This window comes from Oncorhynchus masou, chromosome 23 (assembly GCF_036934945.1).
Source record: "Oncorhynchus masou masou isolate Uvic2021 chromosome 23, UVic_Omas_1.1, whole genome shotgun sequence".
NCBI classification, from domain to species: domain Eukaryota; kingdom Metazoa; phylum Chordata; class Actinopteri; order Salmoniformes; family Salmonidae; genus Oncorhynchus; species Oncorhynchus masou.
In genome coordinates this window covers 29,293,302-29,308,806 of record NC_088234.1, presented here as the reverse complement: position 1 = coordinate 29,308,806, position 15,505 = coordinate 29,293,302, and the positions used below count along the sequence as shown (strand labels likewise).

Sequence of the window (15,505 nt, the reverse complement as noted above, 5' to 3'; positions counted from 1 at the left end):
TAGCTGGAATTTAGCCCATAAGGATTTGACAAATGTGATTGGTTGGTGATATGACATTGGCACACGTCTCTTGCGCTGCGCATCATAGCAGATCACAACAACAATAGGATAAATGTTTAACATCACCAGCACCATATCCATATAATATAATATCTTGCCATAAGCGCAAAGTGACTTAACCCTAACCCTGTCACTTTTCATCAAATGAATTGGAAGTCTGACTGAAATATGGGACAATTTGACCTTTTTTTCAGAATTAGTGCATTTTAATTCTGTTGATAAAATGCGGAACATGATTGGTAGGTTGCAGGGCGCAGGAAAAAGGGCCTATATTCGGGACTGTCCCGCACAATCCGAGATGTGGTCACCCTAGATACTAAAACAATAACTATTGATCAATTGGACTTTGTCCTTCAAATTAATGTTAGATTTAAATTATGCAGACTAACTGTGAAATATTGTGATTAGTCGATCTGTATAATCACATATTATTGCCCTATTATGTGGTCTGAACTTAGTGGAAAGTGGATATTTTATTCTGGAAAATTCCTGCCGCTTGAGCAGTCAGCGTTTTACAGCTGTGAGAGTGTGTTTTAGTATTTTGGAATGCTAATGTGGAATGTACCAATTCAAATTTAAATAATTTACACCACTCGGGGCTCCCGAGTGCCGCAGCGGTCTATGGCACTTCATCGCAGTGCTCGAGGCGTCACTACAAACCCTGGTTTGATCCCTGGCTGTATCACAACTGGCCGTGATCGGCAGTCCTATAGGGTGGCACAATTGGTCCAGCATCGTCCTGGTTAGGGTTTGGCCGGCGTAGGCCGTCATTGTAAATAAGAATTTGTTCTTAACTGACTTGCCTAGATAAATAAAGGTTAAATAAAAAAATACACAAACAGATTTAGACAAAATTAGTCTCAGTATTCAAAGATGCCTGTAATATACCAATACACTAACGCTGAGAATATTTCACAAATGTTGACATACACCATTAGTCAAATTGACCCCAGAATTGGTATATAAACTCAGTATATTATGTAATGACTATAAGAAGATTACCTGCTGCATTCAAAGATAACTAACCTACAGCACTAGATTAAACTTCACTTGAGTCATCCTTCTGGTATTGATAGATAAACATGGACATTTTCTCTGATTGCACATAAAGGAATATAGTTCCTACATGATAATGCTTGCTTTGTTATCCAACTGTCATCCTTCGAACTCAGTTCATTGCTGCTGACGGGCTATATTTATAATAATCGAATATCAAGAAGAGCATTACCCACCACCATAACTTGTTTTTTCAATGTTTTGATCTACTATTTGTAGTATGGAGTGGTGATATTCCTCATTTCAATGCAATCAGGTGTTAAGGTTTGTCAGTGCATGTTAATTTTTTTAATTTAAATGTATTAATCCAAAGTGACAAGTGAAGTGCTTCCCTGGCACGACCACCGAGGTATAACTAAAACGAGCACCAGTGGCACAACTGTACGGTCGAAGGCGCGCGGGTAATGGTAGGCGGACACCAAATGTCAAAGCCCAATCAAAGAGTGTGGCTCAATGATTGTCAAGATTAGAGTCCAATCGTTTTTCGAGGAAATTGAGCGATGGCAGATTGACGCTATGTTTTATCCAATGATAACAACGGGCACCACAGTCACAACTGGGCGGTTGCGCGCGCGGGTAATGGTCAACACATTTCAAAGCCCAATCAAATAGTGTAGCTAAATGATTGTCAAGAATAGAGTCCAATCGTTTTTTGAGACACTATGTTTTATCCAATGAAAAGCGGGACGTTTCGGCTGGCACTGCTCTACACCAATAGCTGTGCTACGCTGTACAGTTCGTCCTTCTTTGTGATATTCCGCTGTGCGCCATCTTGTTCCCCCCCCCCCCAGCGCGAGTGGAGAAGGTTGTGCAAGTCGTTGAATTTAATATTTCTTAATATATTTACAAGCCTAATTTAATACAACCTTAATTTGAAACAGAGCACATTTGGAAATGGCTACGGGAGCAAATGCAACCCCCCTGGGGAAGCTGCACCCGAGTATTGGCGCTAAACGAGGCTTTGAAGCCGGGCCCGGTGCGGGGTTAATGCCTACACCGGGGCCGCCTGTTTCCTTTCCTTCGCTCCCGAATTTTCAGCCCCCAATTCCAAACGTCTCTTTCCCGCAAGCTCACCCAGTATTTACTGCGGTGGCCGCTTTTCCCACCCCGCCACAACCACCCCAAGGAGCAGGAATTCCGTCTCAGTCAGGTAAGCCAGACTAGCTAACGTTATCTAGAGAAAGGTCTGCATTGCAAGGCTGGTGTTGCTGGGATGAGCTAGCTAGATAGATATGTTTTAGCCGCTGATAACTAACTTTAACTGATCATTCACGTTTATGCGAAGCATTGCAACTTGAGACATGCAGCATTATCACCCTGGCAAGTGATGTGAACAAGATAAAGATAGCTAGACATTAATTAGTAATAGTTAACGCTAGTTAGCAAACAACGCGCGGTAGTTACAAGTACAATGTTTTTGTGTAATAACTAGTTCATTGCAGCCACGGTAGAGCCCCGTTTCATAATATTACCATGTGTTCCAGTTGCCTGTCGTAGTTTTGAAGTAATCACGAAAAACGGGCCCTTATTTTTAGGGCATTTTTCACCCTGGCGTTGTCTTTTAGCTGTGTAACGTTAGCTGACGTTAACGTCACTAATTTAACATTTAGCTAGTTGTCTGTTAATCCATTTGTAAATTCGGTGAACATGTATAAATACTCAAATTGAGAATATCTCATCTGTCAGACTTCGGTCAGAAAAAAGCCAGGAAAAGAAGCCGGTGGAGTAGCGAGACACCCGACCAGAAGACAGTCATTCCTGGCATGCCCACCGTCATCCCGCCTGGACTGACTCGGGATCAGGAGAGGGCCTATATAGGTAACCATCTTTTCCACTACTGTATAACTGAACTGTAAACTGCACTGTACTAGTGTTTTAGATATACAGGAAATCAGTCAAGTCAAGGGGCGTTAATGTAGCGTGTTCTTTTCCTGACTCAGTGGGACCCAGTTGTGATTTCCTCACGTTTTGAACATTGAAATGTTATGCACAGGTCCTGACATGTTTGCTAAATTTCATCAGTAAGAGTTGATTGAATCAGATAACAGGACATGTTGGGTCACTCACTGGTAGAGCTGGGAGACTGACAAAAATCCAGACTGGTGCATAACCACAAGGTTGAAATGCATTCTTCAAGATGATTCAAATACAGTATTTGCCAATAAATTTAAAGGAAAAAATGGAGAGGAAAAAAAAGTTTACATTATGCAACCGAAACTATAATTCAAAATCCTATTGCTCAGATGAAATTCAGTATTCTTATCCACTGAGTATACTAACTTGTTGATGTGGAGTGTGAAGGAAGGCCATTGTCCTAAGACAAGGAGGTACAATAATGTGGTTCTCCTATAGCACGCTTTTTTGTGGCATTAAGGTTTGCATGCCACTGGACATCCATTAGCAAATCAGAAGGGTGTTGCTGCTTGCCGTGTAATTGTTTTGGGCTGCAGGTCACTGTCCCCTTGTACTTCACCAACTGCCCTGGCATGAAAGGGTCTACCCACGTTGTCCTTGTAACATGCAAAATGATTCATTGATATCATACATGTGAGTTTAATGTGTGAGCAATGGCGAAAGCTTCATACTCATTTCCAGTGCATCCTTTAAAATAGGCACTCATCTGGATGTTTTCAGACCAAATTAGTTTAAGAAACGGTTGGCTTGACAATAACTGCCTTTCAGCAGTAGTGTAACAATACCAAACTGGCTTTAGACACTTGTAAGGTGTTTGAAGCAGGTGAATCTACCCCTCAATAACAGAAGGGGTTATCAATGTATGTCATTGTTTATGGTTGGTCTTCCTTGGTATGTAAACATTCATTTCAGCCAGGGTTGGGCGGTATCCAGATACTTATTTTTTCTTGATCCAGGATGTGATTGATTGTCTGCTGTACCCAAGAAGCTTGATCTTGCAAGCGAGCCACTTAGCTGGCAAGTTAGCAAGCCAAATACATAGCTGGAGCCCTGAGCTTGAGAATTTATTTGGCACATCTGGGATCGTTAACTTAGTTATAAGCCATTTCTTTATTTTTATTTTTTTATTGTGTTCAAAGTCATGCTGTCTGTATTTCAAAATACCTCAGAATATGGCATTACCGCCCAAGCCTAATTTGTGCCTGCCTTATGTTCTCACTTCTATGTTTACATTGCTCATTCAAAACAAGAACTGCGGGGGGGGGCTCGTAAGATGAAATAGCAGTGAAATATCAATTCACAGGGGCTGTCTTCATCTCTGGCATCATTTCTCAATTAAAGCAGACACTTCATAATTGAGTCATTGTTGAATCTTGTCAGGAATGGGTGGGAGTTTTTTTTTGGGGGGGGGGTGTATTTGTTCATAGTCCCATATAGACAGGAATGTGCATGTCATGAGTGATTTATTTTTGTTCCTTCTCATTTTGCATTACAAATAGCTCCTCAGCTGTAGCTCTACAGGAGTGCAGGCAGTGACACTTCAACTTTATTCATGTATATTGTGTTAGTCCTATTTGTGTATCAGGCTCCCCTTTTATGCCAAAGCCACATTCAACTACCGTCGTATGACGGTCTCAAATTTAAATTATTCTTGAATCTTTTGGGGTGGGGTTTGGAATGTGGTTAATTTATGCTGGCGGGCATCGAATGGAACTCTGGTCTAATGATCCACGCTAAAATGTTTCTGTTTAAACCCTTCATCACTGGGATGCCAAATTTTTCACCTGTGCATTTGTAAAACATCCTGGAGCTTGTCGTTAGCTATTGACGACAGTTCACTTTCAGTTCAATGAATTGGTTCTAGAGTTTTGCATGGTCATTTTGGTACCTCCGTTTCCCAGAGATGAAGAAGGGTTTTTACTTGCGTAGAATATTTGCTGAATTTCAGAAGTAATGTTATTCCCCTTGTATTTTCATGTAAATGATTCATCATTCACTGTAGTCATGTTTTTGCCTCTCAAACAAATGAGACAGTGCTTGAATTTAGATTGCACTGTCTCCAGTTGAATGTTATTGTTGTAACCACATTTCTCTCCATCCTTCTTGTTTTTCTTTCCTAACCTGAATTCTTCCAGTCCAACTGCAGATCGAAGACCTGACTCGTAAACTGCGTACAGGAGACCTGGGAATCCCTGTTAACCCTGAGGACAGGTCGGGAAAAGTTTTAAACCCACGAACAGTAACATTTTCTCTACCTTCTTGTCGTTCTTTTTGACGCCAAATGTTGGTCTTTGGTAAAATTATACTTATTTCTCAGAAGATGCTTTAGGTCCCGAAGTTTAGTAGGTTTAGTTGCCACAGTAAGGATGAGTTATTATCCAGCAATGGTAGTGTCATAATATAACATGATATGTTCTCCTTCCAGTAGTATTTAGGGATGTCATACTTCTAGGTGCTTATAGTCACAACTTCCAGGAAGACTGAAGACTAAAGTTTTGCTCAGAATTACTTTTTAGTGTTACATCCCAATCTGTGCAGTTGGGTAGTTATTTTGTAAATGTAATCCATTAGTTTCTAGTTACCTGTCCAAAACTGTAATCAGTTAGGTACCTTTTGGATTACCCAAATTACTTAATGAGATCACTTCCCCTTAAGAAGCATTAGAAGAAGACAAAAAGGACCCATTCCTTTTCCGGGTCTTTCCTGGCAATCCATCAAACACATTTGGTGTGCCATGATAGTGGTCTCTGACCTGTGGTCAGTCTCGCTCAGGTGGAACAAACTCAAACGTGCACCTTTTTTCAATGCTGAATTGAATGTAATTGAGAAAACAAAGGTGTTCAAATGTACGTTTTAGTCATTTAGCAGGCGCTCTTATCAGAGCGACTTACATTATTGCCTTAATCTTAAGATGGCTAGCTGAGACAACACATCACAATCGTATCAAGTACATTTTCCCTCAACAAAGTAGTTATCAGAAAAGACAATTGCATATATGTGTGTGTGATTACTTTTTTTTTACTCCCCGGGCCAATTTGTTAGATGTAGATCTTAATTTCTGAATTGGTAGTCATCTAAATAGGAAGGAGTAAAAAGTGGTAATTATATAAACCTCATGGCTCTTTTTTAAGGTGTGCTGTGAAGTTACCATGGTCACCTCTGGTTTACTTGGGTGTTCAAGCATTTCCAGTTTACATTTATACCCATCTAAATGAGCCTCGTAAGAGTAAGAGTTTGTATCCTTATAATATTCCTATATTCCATAATTATTTTCTTATACTTAAATGGTGTCATTGTCTCCTGACAGATGGAATTATTACTATGCATTACTTTGTGCTGTCAAAAGACTCTGTCAATTGCCCTAATATTCTGAACTCCCCTGTCTTTATTTGGACAGTGAAACTAAAATGTTTCATTTGACTTCATACTCCAGCATTTTGGATCTGGTATCAAATGTTTTATGAGGCAAAAGTACATAATTTCACCTTTCATTTATGGGGAATTTCATAAATATCTGTTTTACCGTGTAGAAATGAATGCACTTTATGCATGTACTCTCCCTCCCCCATTTGAAAGTGTAAAAACAGTTTTCAGGTGGGTATGGGCCAGGTTTCATAAAACATCTTAAGTGTTTACCTTATGGACTAATTTTCCCTTACCTAAGTGAATTGTTTAAGGGTGTTGCATAGAGCTGCTCAAATATTCGTCTTTTTATCCAAAAATGAAATAGCGCCCCCATAGCATCAAGAGGTTAAGGGGTTTTAGGGTAGTTTGAAGGCACGTATAGCGGAAGGAGTATCTGGTTACCATGGAGATGGCCTGATTCACTGACTAAACATCTCCTCAAAGAGATCACTTTCATTTTGTGAGATGGCAAAATTAAGTTTATACAGCCAAGACAGGATACCTAAATTGCTTTAGAAGATAATAAACCATGTAGTTACTTTTCTTTTTTCTCAACTTGTCTATATTACTTTCTCGTGCGTCAAGCTAGCTTACAGAGTAGCTGTAGCTAACTAGCCATCTAGCTTTGTAGCCATGGATCGTGCACCTTCCATTGTTTAGCTAAGTAGCTTGCTGGGTGACGTTTTCCTTTTGTAGCCATGGATCGTGCACCTTCTATTGTTTAGTTAAGTAGCTAGCTGGGTGACGTTTTCCTTTTGTAACCAGAGCAGATGAAATCAACATTCACCTCCTATAAATGCTGTTTCCATTGATATCAATACACAATGAGACAGTTAAGTGACCTCATGGACACCCTTAAATTTTGAACTTAATTTAACGGAGAAATTCACCCTAAAATGTAATGTCAAACTGTCTTAAAGTTAAGGAAACTTTAAGGGAAAGATGAGGGGAAAATTTTACCTAAGGTGTTTATTGCAACCGTGCCATGATATTTGTTCCACTATAACTTTCTCACTCATTATTCACAATTCATGAATATCCAGAATCATGTTAACATCCACCTTAATGTAGATGTTTTCTAAAAATTATTATATTCTTATTTACAATATGTGACTACAAAATGATACAGTACATTATTTATCATTTAGCTCTTATTGGACAAAACAATGTAATCTGAAACACAATCTGCGAATGCATCCAACAAGTTTGACATGCCACAAGCTTGATGTAGTCATTGCGTGCGTGGAATATGGGACCAAATACTACACTTTTGACGACTTTAATACGCAATGAGGGGAATTTAGCCAAATACTAATATATTTATTCAAGTGTGGGGACGAGATGCATAAAGGGCCTTTATTACTAAATGGTTAAACATATGAAACATTAGATCTCTAATCCAAAATGCTAGACTAAAGGGCCAAATATCACTTCACTGTCCAAATAAATACGTAGGGGAGTGTATATCACACTTGCTATATATTTCTTACTGCCTTAGCTGTGACCTCTTGTATTTATCTATCATGGTCTTATTTTTGTTGACTATAATTGAGCTAATACGTCGACTTGTGCGTCATGGTTTAGCCATTTCCTGTCAACTCAGATGTTGGCAAGGTGTTTGAGTTTTTTTTTTATATATATAATGCATCTTAGATTAACACTGTTTCTTCAACTTGAAAGTAGTTTTGGGTCAGTACTTGTGACAAAGTTAAACTATTTTTGGTTTAACAGCTTATTATGATTGCTTATAATTTAGAATTTGTGATTGCAATTTTCTCCTTTTGATAATCATAGAGCTGTAAGTTAAAGTGAGTAAGTAGACCCAGATCTAACATCTTAAATAGTTACTCAATGATATACAGATTGCTATATGAACAACCAACTAGGACAGGTTTGGTTTTCAGTAATGGGTTTCTTTAGAATAACCTGTTTCTGCCAGTGCTTGACCTGACTTTAATCCTAATGTGTTACCCTTTTTTCTTGGCTTGTCTCGTAAATTGAAATGGTCCCACCATTGTTAGATTCCACCTGAAACCTGACAAATTAACTTTTAACCGTTAGGTGTTTTTCCATGGTCATTAATGGGTTTTCCACAATGAAGCTTCCCAATGTTCCGCCCAGTGGATTCAACAGTATTCCAGTTGGAACTTTGAGGCTCTGGAGGAGAAACCCCTCTGATCCTGGCTATTCCGGAATGAGACAGATCGCCTCTGACACTGTAGAAGTCTGCATCTATTATTCCAGCAGGAAATGTCATAATATTTTTATGAGTGTGAGATTGATCTCTCTTTGTTGGCCACTGTCCCTGTCGTCTGTATTTGACATAGTTTCATTGTAATCTTAATCAGATATTTCCACAGCGACAACAAAAAGCTCATCGCAGGACGCTAATAATGTCACTCTAACAAATAACAGGAGTGTTTCAGGTTGTCACCGGTGGAAATGTCAAGATTTAAAAAGAGAACCCTTTCCTCTATTTAGATTTTTCTACTTTTTCTCTCCTGATTTGTTCGGCCAAATGTTAGCTCTCTTGTGGGTGAGCGCACTATGAAAAGGGTTCACTTCTAACCATAATTCATTTTCTCTAACCACAAATTACCCCTCGTCACCTTAACCTTTTTCAAACGCAGAGCCTCTAACGCAGAGTAACAGGTTTTCAGGTGTTCCATCCAAGAGGAGGTATGGACCTGGCTTAAACACCCACCACCTCAGCATCCAATATGGCACCTTCCGACTCCCAAAACCAGCAGTTCCTTGAGGAATGCATCCTTTTTTTGCCCTTTGCAACCTGTACGCAGGATTAATTCTGTCGCCCCCCCCCCTCCTTTTTTCTATACTGAACAAAAATATAAACACAACATGCAACAATTTCAAGGAGTTTCCTGAGTTATAGTTCATATAAGGATATCATTCAATTGAAAAAAATGCTCTTAATATATGGATTTCACATGACCGGGAATTGGTCACAGATACCTTTAAAAAAAGGTAAGGGCATGGATCAGAAAACCAGTCAGTATCTGGTGTAACCACCGTTTGCCTCATGCAGCGTGACACATCTCCTTTGCAGAGTTGATCAGGCTGTTGATTGTGGCCTGTGAAATGTTGTCCCACTCCTCATCAATGACTGTTTGAAGTTGCTGGATGTTGGTGAGAACTGGAACACGCTGTTGTACATGACATTCCAGAGCATCCCAAACATGCTTAATGGGTGACATGTCTGGTGAGTAAGCAGGCCATAGAACACATTTTCAGCTTTTAGGAATTGTGTACAGATCTTTGCGACATGGGGCTGTGCATTATCATGCTGAAACATTAGGTGATGGCGGCGGATGAATGGCAGAATAATGGGCCTTAGGATCTGGTCACGGTATCTCTGTGCTTTCAAATTGCCATTGATAAAATGCAATTGTTCATTGTCTGTAACTTATGCCTGCCCATATCATAACACCGCAGCCACCATGGGGCACTCTGTTCACAATGTTGACATCAGCAAACAGCTCGCCCACACGACGCCAAGCACTCCGTCTGCGGTTGTGAGGCCGGTTGGACATAGTGCCAAATAGTCTAAAATGAAGTTTGAGGTGGCTTATGGTAGAGAAATTAACATTCAAATCTCTGGCAACAGCTCGGGTGGGCACTTCTGCAGTCAGATGCCAATTAGTGGCCTTGTGTTGTCCTCAGCACAAGGTGCACCTGTGTAATGATCAGCTTCTTGATATGCCACACTTGTCAGGTGGTTGGATTATATTTTTTAATTACCTTTTTTTATGTCGATTGATTATCTTGGTAAAGGAGAAATGCTCACCAACAGGGATGTAAACAAATTTGTGTACAAAACTTGAGAGAAATAAGCTTTTTGTGCATATGGAATATTTCTGTGATCTTTTATTTTCGCTCATGAAACCAACATGTTGCCTTCATATTTTTGTTCAGTGTAGATAGATTTAGTTGATGAAGTTGTGGTTGCCCATTCAGAGTAGTCTTTATTACATATCACAAGGTGATATGTCCCCATTTTTCAGACGTGTATAAAATACCAGAACCGAATTGGCCAGTCCAATGCTACAGCCTATTAGCAACCAAACTTCTTGCATTCTCAAAAGGAAATTAACACCAATATCAATATCTCAAAACAAGCCCTATGAGAGAACACTTCTCCACCAGTGACCGAAATGCTTGCTGTAACCATTGTTTTTCTTGCATTGCCTTCCCTTCACTGATAAGTGGCTTGGAGACATGACCATGCTATTATGAAGTGGTCCTTAAAATGTTTTATTTCATGGTAACATTATTTAAGGCTTAGTTAGACATAGGGAAACTTGTGTATGATTTTCAGTGGTCTTAGAGATATTAATGTTTGTCTGTCTACTCTCTCCCCTCCCCAAGGTCCCCGTCTCCAGAGCCCATCTACAACAGCGAGGGGAAGAGGCTGAATACCAGGGAGTACCGCACACGCAAGAAGATCGAGGAGGAGCGTCACTCCCTCATCACCGATATGGTGGCACTCAACCCTGAGTTCAAGCCCCCCGCTGACTACAAGTATGTTTTCTCTATCTCCTAACATAGTCTTGTTTATTTGGATCCCCGTTAGCCGTTATTAAAGCAACAGCTGTTTACCCTCTAGTTTGTTTCCTGCTCCTTCCAGAATGGTTTATTTCTTGTTTGTTCCCTATGGTGGTGTTGTGATATCTCATTTTCCTTTATGGTTGTTCTGAATTTCTGAGCTATTGCTGTAGGTCTCTGGTACTTTTCACTTGGCTTCTGAGAACAGCCATGCTTTATTTTCTTCACCTTGGCATGAATGTGTAGAGACTGGGTTATAGCCTTCACTATACTGAACATAATTGTCCCCCACAGGCCCCCAGCTACTAGGGTCAACGACAAGGTGATGATCCCACAGGACGAGTACCCCGAGATTAACTTTGTTGGGTTGCTCATTGGGCCACGGTGAGTTATAGGCCTTTACCATGGATCTACCTAATGTTCCTTTTGTGTTGTGGGTCTATTTGGGGATTTGCCTAGAAGCCCAGTAGGTGGCGCCTATGAGTCCTTACTGCAACACAAACACACGGCGTGTGTTACTTGTGTCCTTGCAGTGGCAACACCCTGAAGAACATAGAGAAGGAGTGCTGTGCCAAGATCATGATCCGCGGCAAGGGCTCTGTGAAGGAGGGCAAGGTGGGCCGTAAGGACGGTCAGATGCTGCCAGGGGAGGACGAGCCGCTGCACGCCCTGGTCACCGCCAACACCATGGAGAACGTCAAGAAGGCGGTGGAACAGGTCAGCTCACACCCATCATACTCACAACTCATTATCTACTACGAGCTTACCTTTCAGTGTCCATTGAGTTGGATTATACTGCCACTATGCAGTTGTATTTTTGATTTGTCCACACATACTGAGAGTGGTCCAATCTGGTCTCCTCCGTAGATCCGTACCATCCTGAAGCAGGGCATCGAGACCCCCGAGGACCAGAACGACCTGAGGAAGATGCAGCTAAGGGAGCTGGCCAGACTCAACGGCACCCTGAGAGAGGACGACAACCGGTGAGCTTGCCACATTTTGACAGCAGCCATTCTGTGACGCTTGCATAATCGCATATACCCTGTCTGGCCTGGATAAATCTGTTATCCTCTTCACTTCTCTTGGTTAAATATGAAATGCTTCTCTTTGTTCCCCACCCAGGATCCTTCGTCCGTGGCAGAGCACTGAACCCCGCAGTGTCACCAACACCACCCTCTGTACCAAGTGCGGTGGCGCAGGCCATATCTCCTCTGACTGCAAGTTCACCAGGTAACTAACCAGCTACATACTGTTGTGTAAAGGATTTCTGGTCAGAAAGCAGTCTCTTTACTTAAACACATTGAATGAAAGGTCATTTTTTGCTAGCCCAATCTGGTACTAGAGATGATGCCAGGAACCCCTTGAGGCGTTGCAGTCGGACTGTAAGTGTGGAGTCTGTGTCATGAGGGGCGTAGAGTGACATGTCTACACAGAGTACCCAGAACAGTGGCTACTTGGAGTGATTGTAGCTCTGACAGAAAATAAGGCCATTCAGGATCTTTTCCAAAAATCGACCATGTATTATAAGGACCTATCTCCTCCTTCTAGCTCCTTTGCGGCGCCCAGGGCCGGTGAGCCTCCCCAGTCTGCCCAGGACAAGGCCCGTATGGACAAGGAGTATCTGTCCCTCATGGCTGAGCTAGGTGAGGCCCCTGTACCTTCCTCTGGCGGGGGACACTGCAACAACCAGAACAGTGGCCACAACAGAGGCAACAACAACAACCAGCCACCACCGGTGAGTTAAATGAAGTGACGAGCACAACCTGAGCTTCCATTTTCTTAGTCTATCCATAAAAATGGGCCTTTACATTCCAAGTTAGAAGATTCATGGATTTGAGTTTTATCAGCAGACGAGACGATGAACAATACAAGTGACTCTCGTCTCATTCTGTGTTTGTACTGCAGAGCCGTCCTCCCTGGATGAACTCTGGCCAGTCTGAGAACAGGAACTTCAACAGCATGCACGGAGGCCACGGCGGTCATGGCAACCAACACGGGGGTCATGGCAACCACGGAGGTCACGGAGGCCACCACAACTTCCCACCCCCCATGTCCAACATGGGAGGGCACAACATGCCCCCCAACAATGGAATGCCACCCCCGTGGATGCAGCCCCCACCGCCCCCCATGGGCCAGGGACACGGCCACCATATGGGTAGGAGGGAGACAGCCTGCTGTCGAAATGTGCCGTCTGTGTTGTTGAAGCCCGTTTCCGTTTTGTTATCCCAGTTTGTAAATTGCGTTGGTGGTGTCATGTACACACAAATGTAATAAACACAGGCCTTCTGTGCTTTGTCTTTGTAATCCAATCGGTTGTGTCCATTCATATTTCCTCCGTTTGTCTTCAGGTCTGCTGCCACCACCCATGGGTATGATGCCACCACCACCTCCGCCCCCCAACAACCAGCCTCCCCGCCACCCTCAGGTCCCCTGCCACCATGGCAACAGCAGGCCCCCCCACCCCCTCCCGCCAGCAGCATGGCCACTAGTGCACCACTGCCATGGCAACAGAGTAAGAACACTAGCCGCAGGCTCTTTGTTTCTGAAGCTTTGACCATTTAACCAGAAAAGTACAGCCAGTTTCTCACACTTTTCATGGTAGCTTTTGTAGATTTGACACATGGCGGCTTTACATAGAAAATGTTTTGTGTTTCATCATTCCTGTAAGATCTTAGAGGGATATCTAATGTTGAGTAAGTGCAGCATGTTTTTTGTTGTATGTCCTACTAACTACCGTTCTTTCCTCCCCAGATACCACCACGACATCCAGTCCTGCCTCTGGCAACCTGCCCCCCTGGCAGCAGCCCCAACAGTCCGCTGCCTCGGCCGCCCAGCCCCCTCCCCCCATGGGCAACCCCTCCATGGTCCCCCCTCCGCCAGGGGTGCAGCCCCCTCTCCCCCCCGGCGCCCCACCTCCCCCTCCTCCCCCACCCCCCGGCTCAGCCGGCATGATGTACGCCCCTCCTCCCCCTCCGCCCATGGACCCCTCCAACTTTGTCACCATGATGGGGATGGGGGTGACGGGTATGCCCCCTTCGGTATGCCCCCCGCACCACCACCTCCACCCCCTCAGAATTAAACACCCTCTGTACCCCCCCAGGTTCCTCAGTCTCAACCACACAGCCCTCCCAGATTTTACCCAACACCATGGACTCGCAGCACACCACACAACCAGCTACCCAATGGACTGATACGCAGCTCTGCCCAGGGCATATAGTTGTTCAGTAAAATGACATGACCTGTGCTATACTCTCTTAATCACAGTCCTGGTTAACGTGCAGAGAAACTCCTCAAACAAGGGAGGTGGTGTGGTTGAATTTGTACATTTTCCTTACAGAATTTTTCTGTTTTTAAAAGTTTGTGTTTTTGTTGACTGTGTTGGCTCTCTGTGTCCATCCAACACTGTTGCTGTGCATAGAGTATATGGTATGCCTTGTATCTATTTTGCAGGGCTTACTCCCCTCCATGGTTGGCTTATAACTGTTTCACCTCTCTCACACCAAATAAATCACCTCAAACAAAAGCTTTGGTTTGCCGACTGGACTAAGCTGAAGCTTAGTAACTATTTGTTTTCATTTACAGTGATATTTTACTGTTCTGATGATCCAGCCAGTTTAGTAGGCATGGTAGTCCAATGGACTCAAGCTTCATTCATCGTCATGTTCCATTCATTTGCTGTGGTTTCACGGCGCTGAACATTTTTGTAATTACACCTGATGTGAAGTGTAATTGCGCAGATCTTTTGGATGTGAGAATCTCCTTCCTAATTCTTTTGTCAGAGAAACGGGTCTTTTGTAATGCTGTCTGATTTCAGAGGTTTTGGGTTCTATCAATTTGTTTGCATAATTTCTAATCCCCTATAAAAAAAATGTTGTTTTTTTAAAAACCTGTAAGCTGTTTCTAATTAACTTTTTCCCCAGATGCAAATTAATTTAGGTCCATGAGGATGCAGCAGGGAATAGGACTTTGGATCCTAGAGTGAGTTGGCTTAAAAAGATACTCTGAACTACTTCTGATTCTGATCGTATGCGTGATTGTTCTGTTAACAACCTCTCCCCTCCTTGCTATGATCTGTAGCTGTGTGCAGTGCTTATATTGCCTCTGCAACATCACCACGCCTTCTGTTCTCTTGTTGTTGCTTAATGAGAAAAAAGAATACATGATGATATACAATTTGTATTTTTACTCTATTTTTGGAATTGGTTTGTCAGCCCTGTTTTCGGTCTAGCCTGAATGAATAGTCCTTGCAATGTTGCTTGATTGTTATTAAAACTGAATATCTTTAATTTTGCTGTTGTTTTCTTTTTGCCTTGCAAAAGTGTCATCGCTGACACTTGAATACAGCTTCCACAGCCCATCTTTTTAATCCGTGTAGACAATGCTTGCTCAGCCTCCCTCAATTTATGTAACGTCCTAGTCATGAGGCTGTTTTTCTGTGTACTATGTCTGCAGTCCTACATCCAAGAATACAAGTACTTTTATTGGTTTTACTTTAGTTTCTTTTTGC

The 15,505-nt window shown here is 42.4% G+C and overlaps 1 pseudogene; it reads left to right on the top strand.

Moving 5' to 3' along the window:
* The first annotated feature begins 1,868 nt into the window (after positions 1-1,868).
* Positions 1,869-14,189, top strand: LOC135510704 (splicing factor 1-like; annotated as a pseudogene).
* The last annotated feature ends 1,316 nt before the right edge of the window (positions 14,190-15,505 follow it).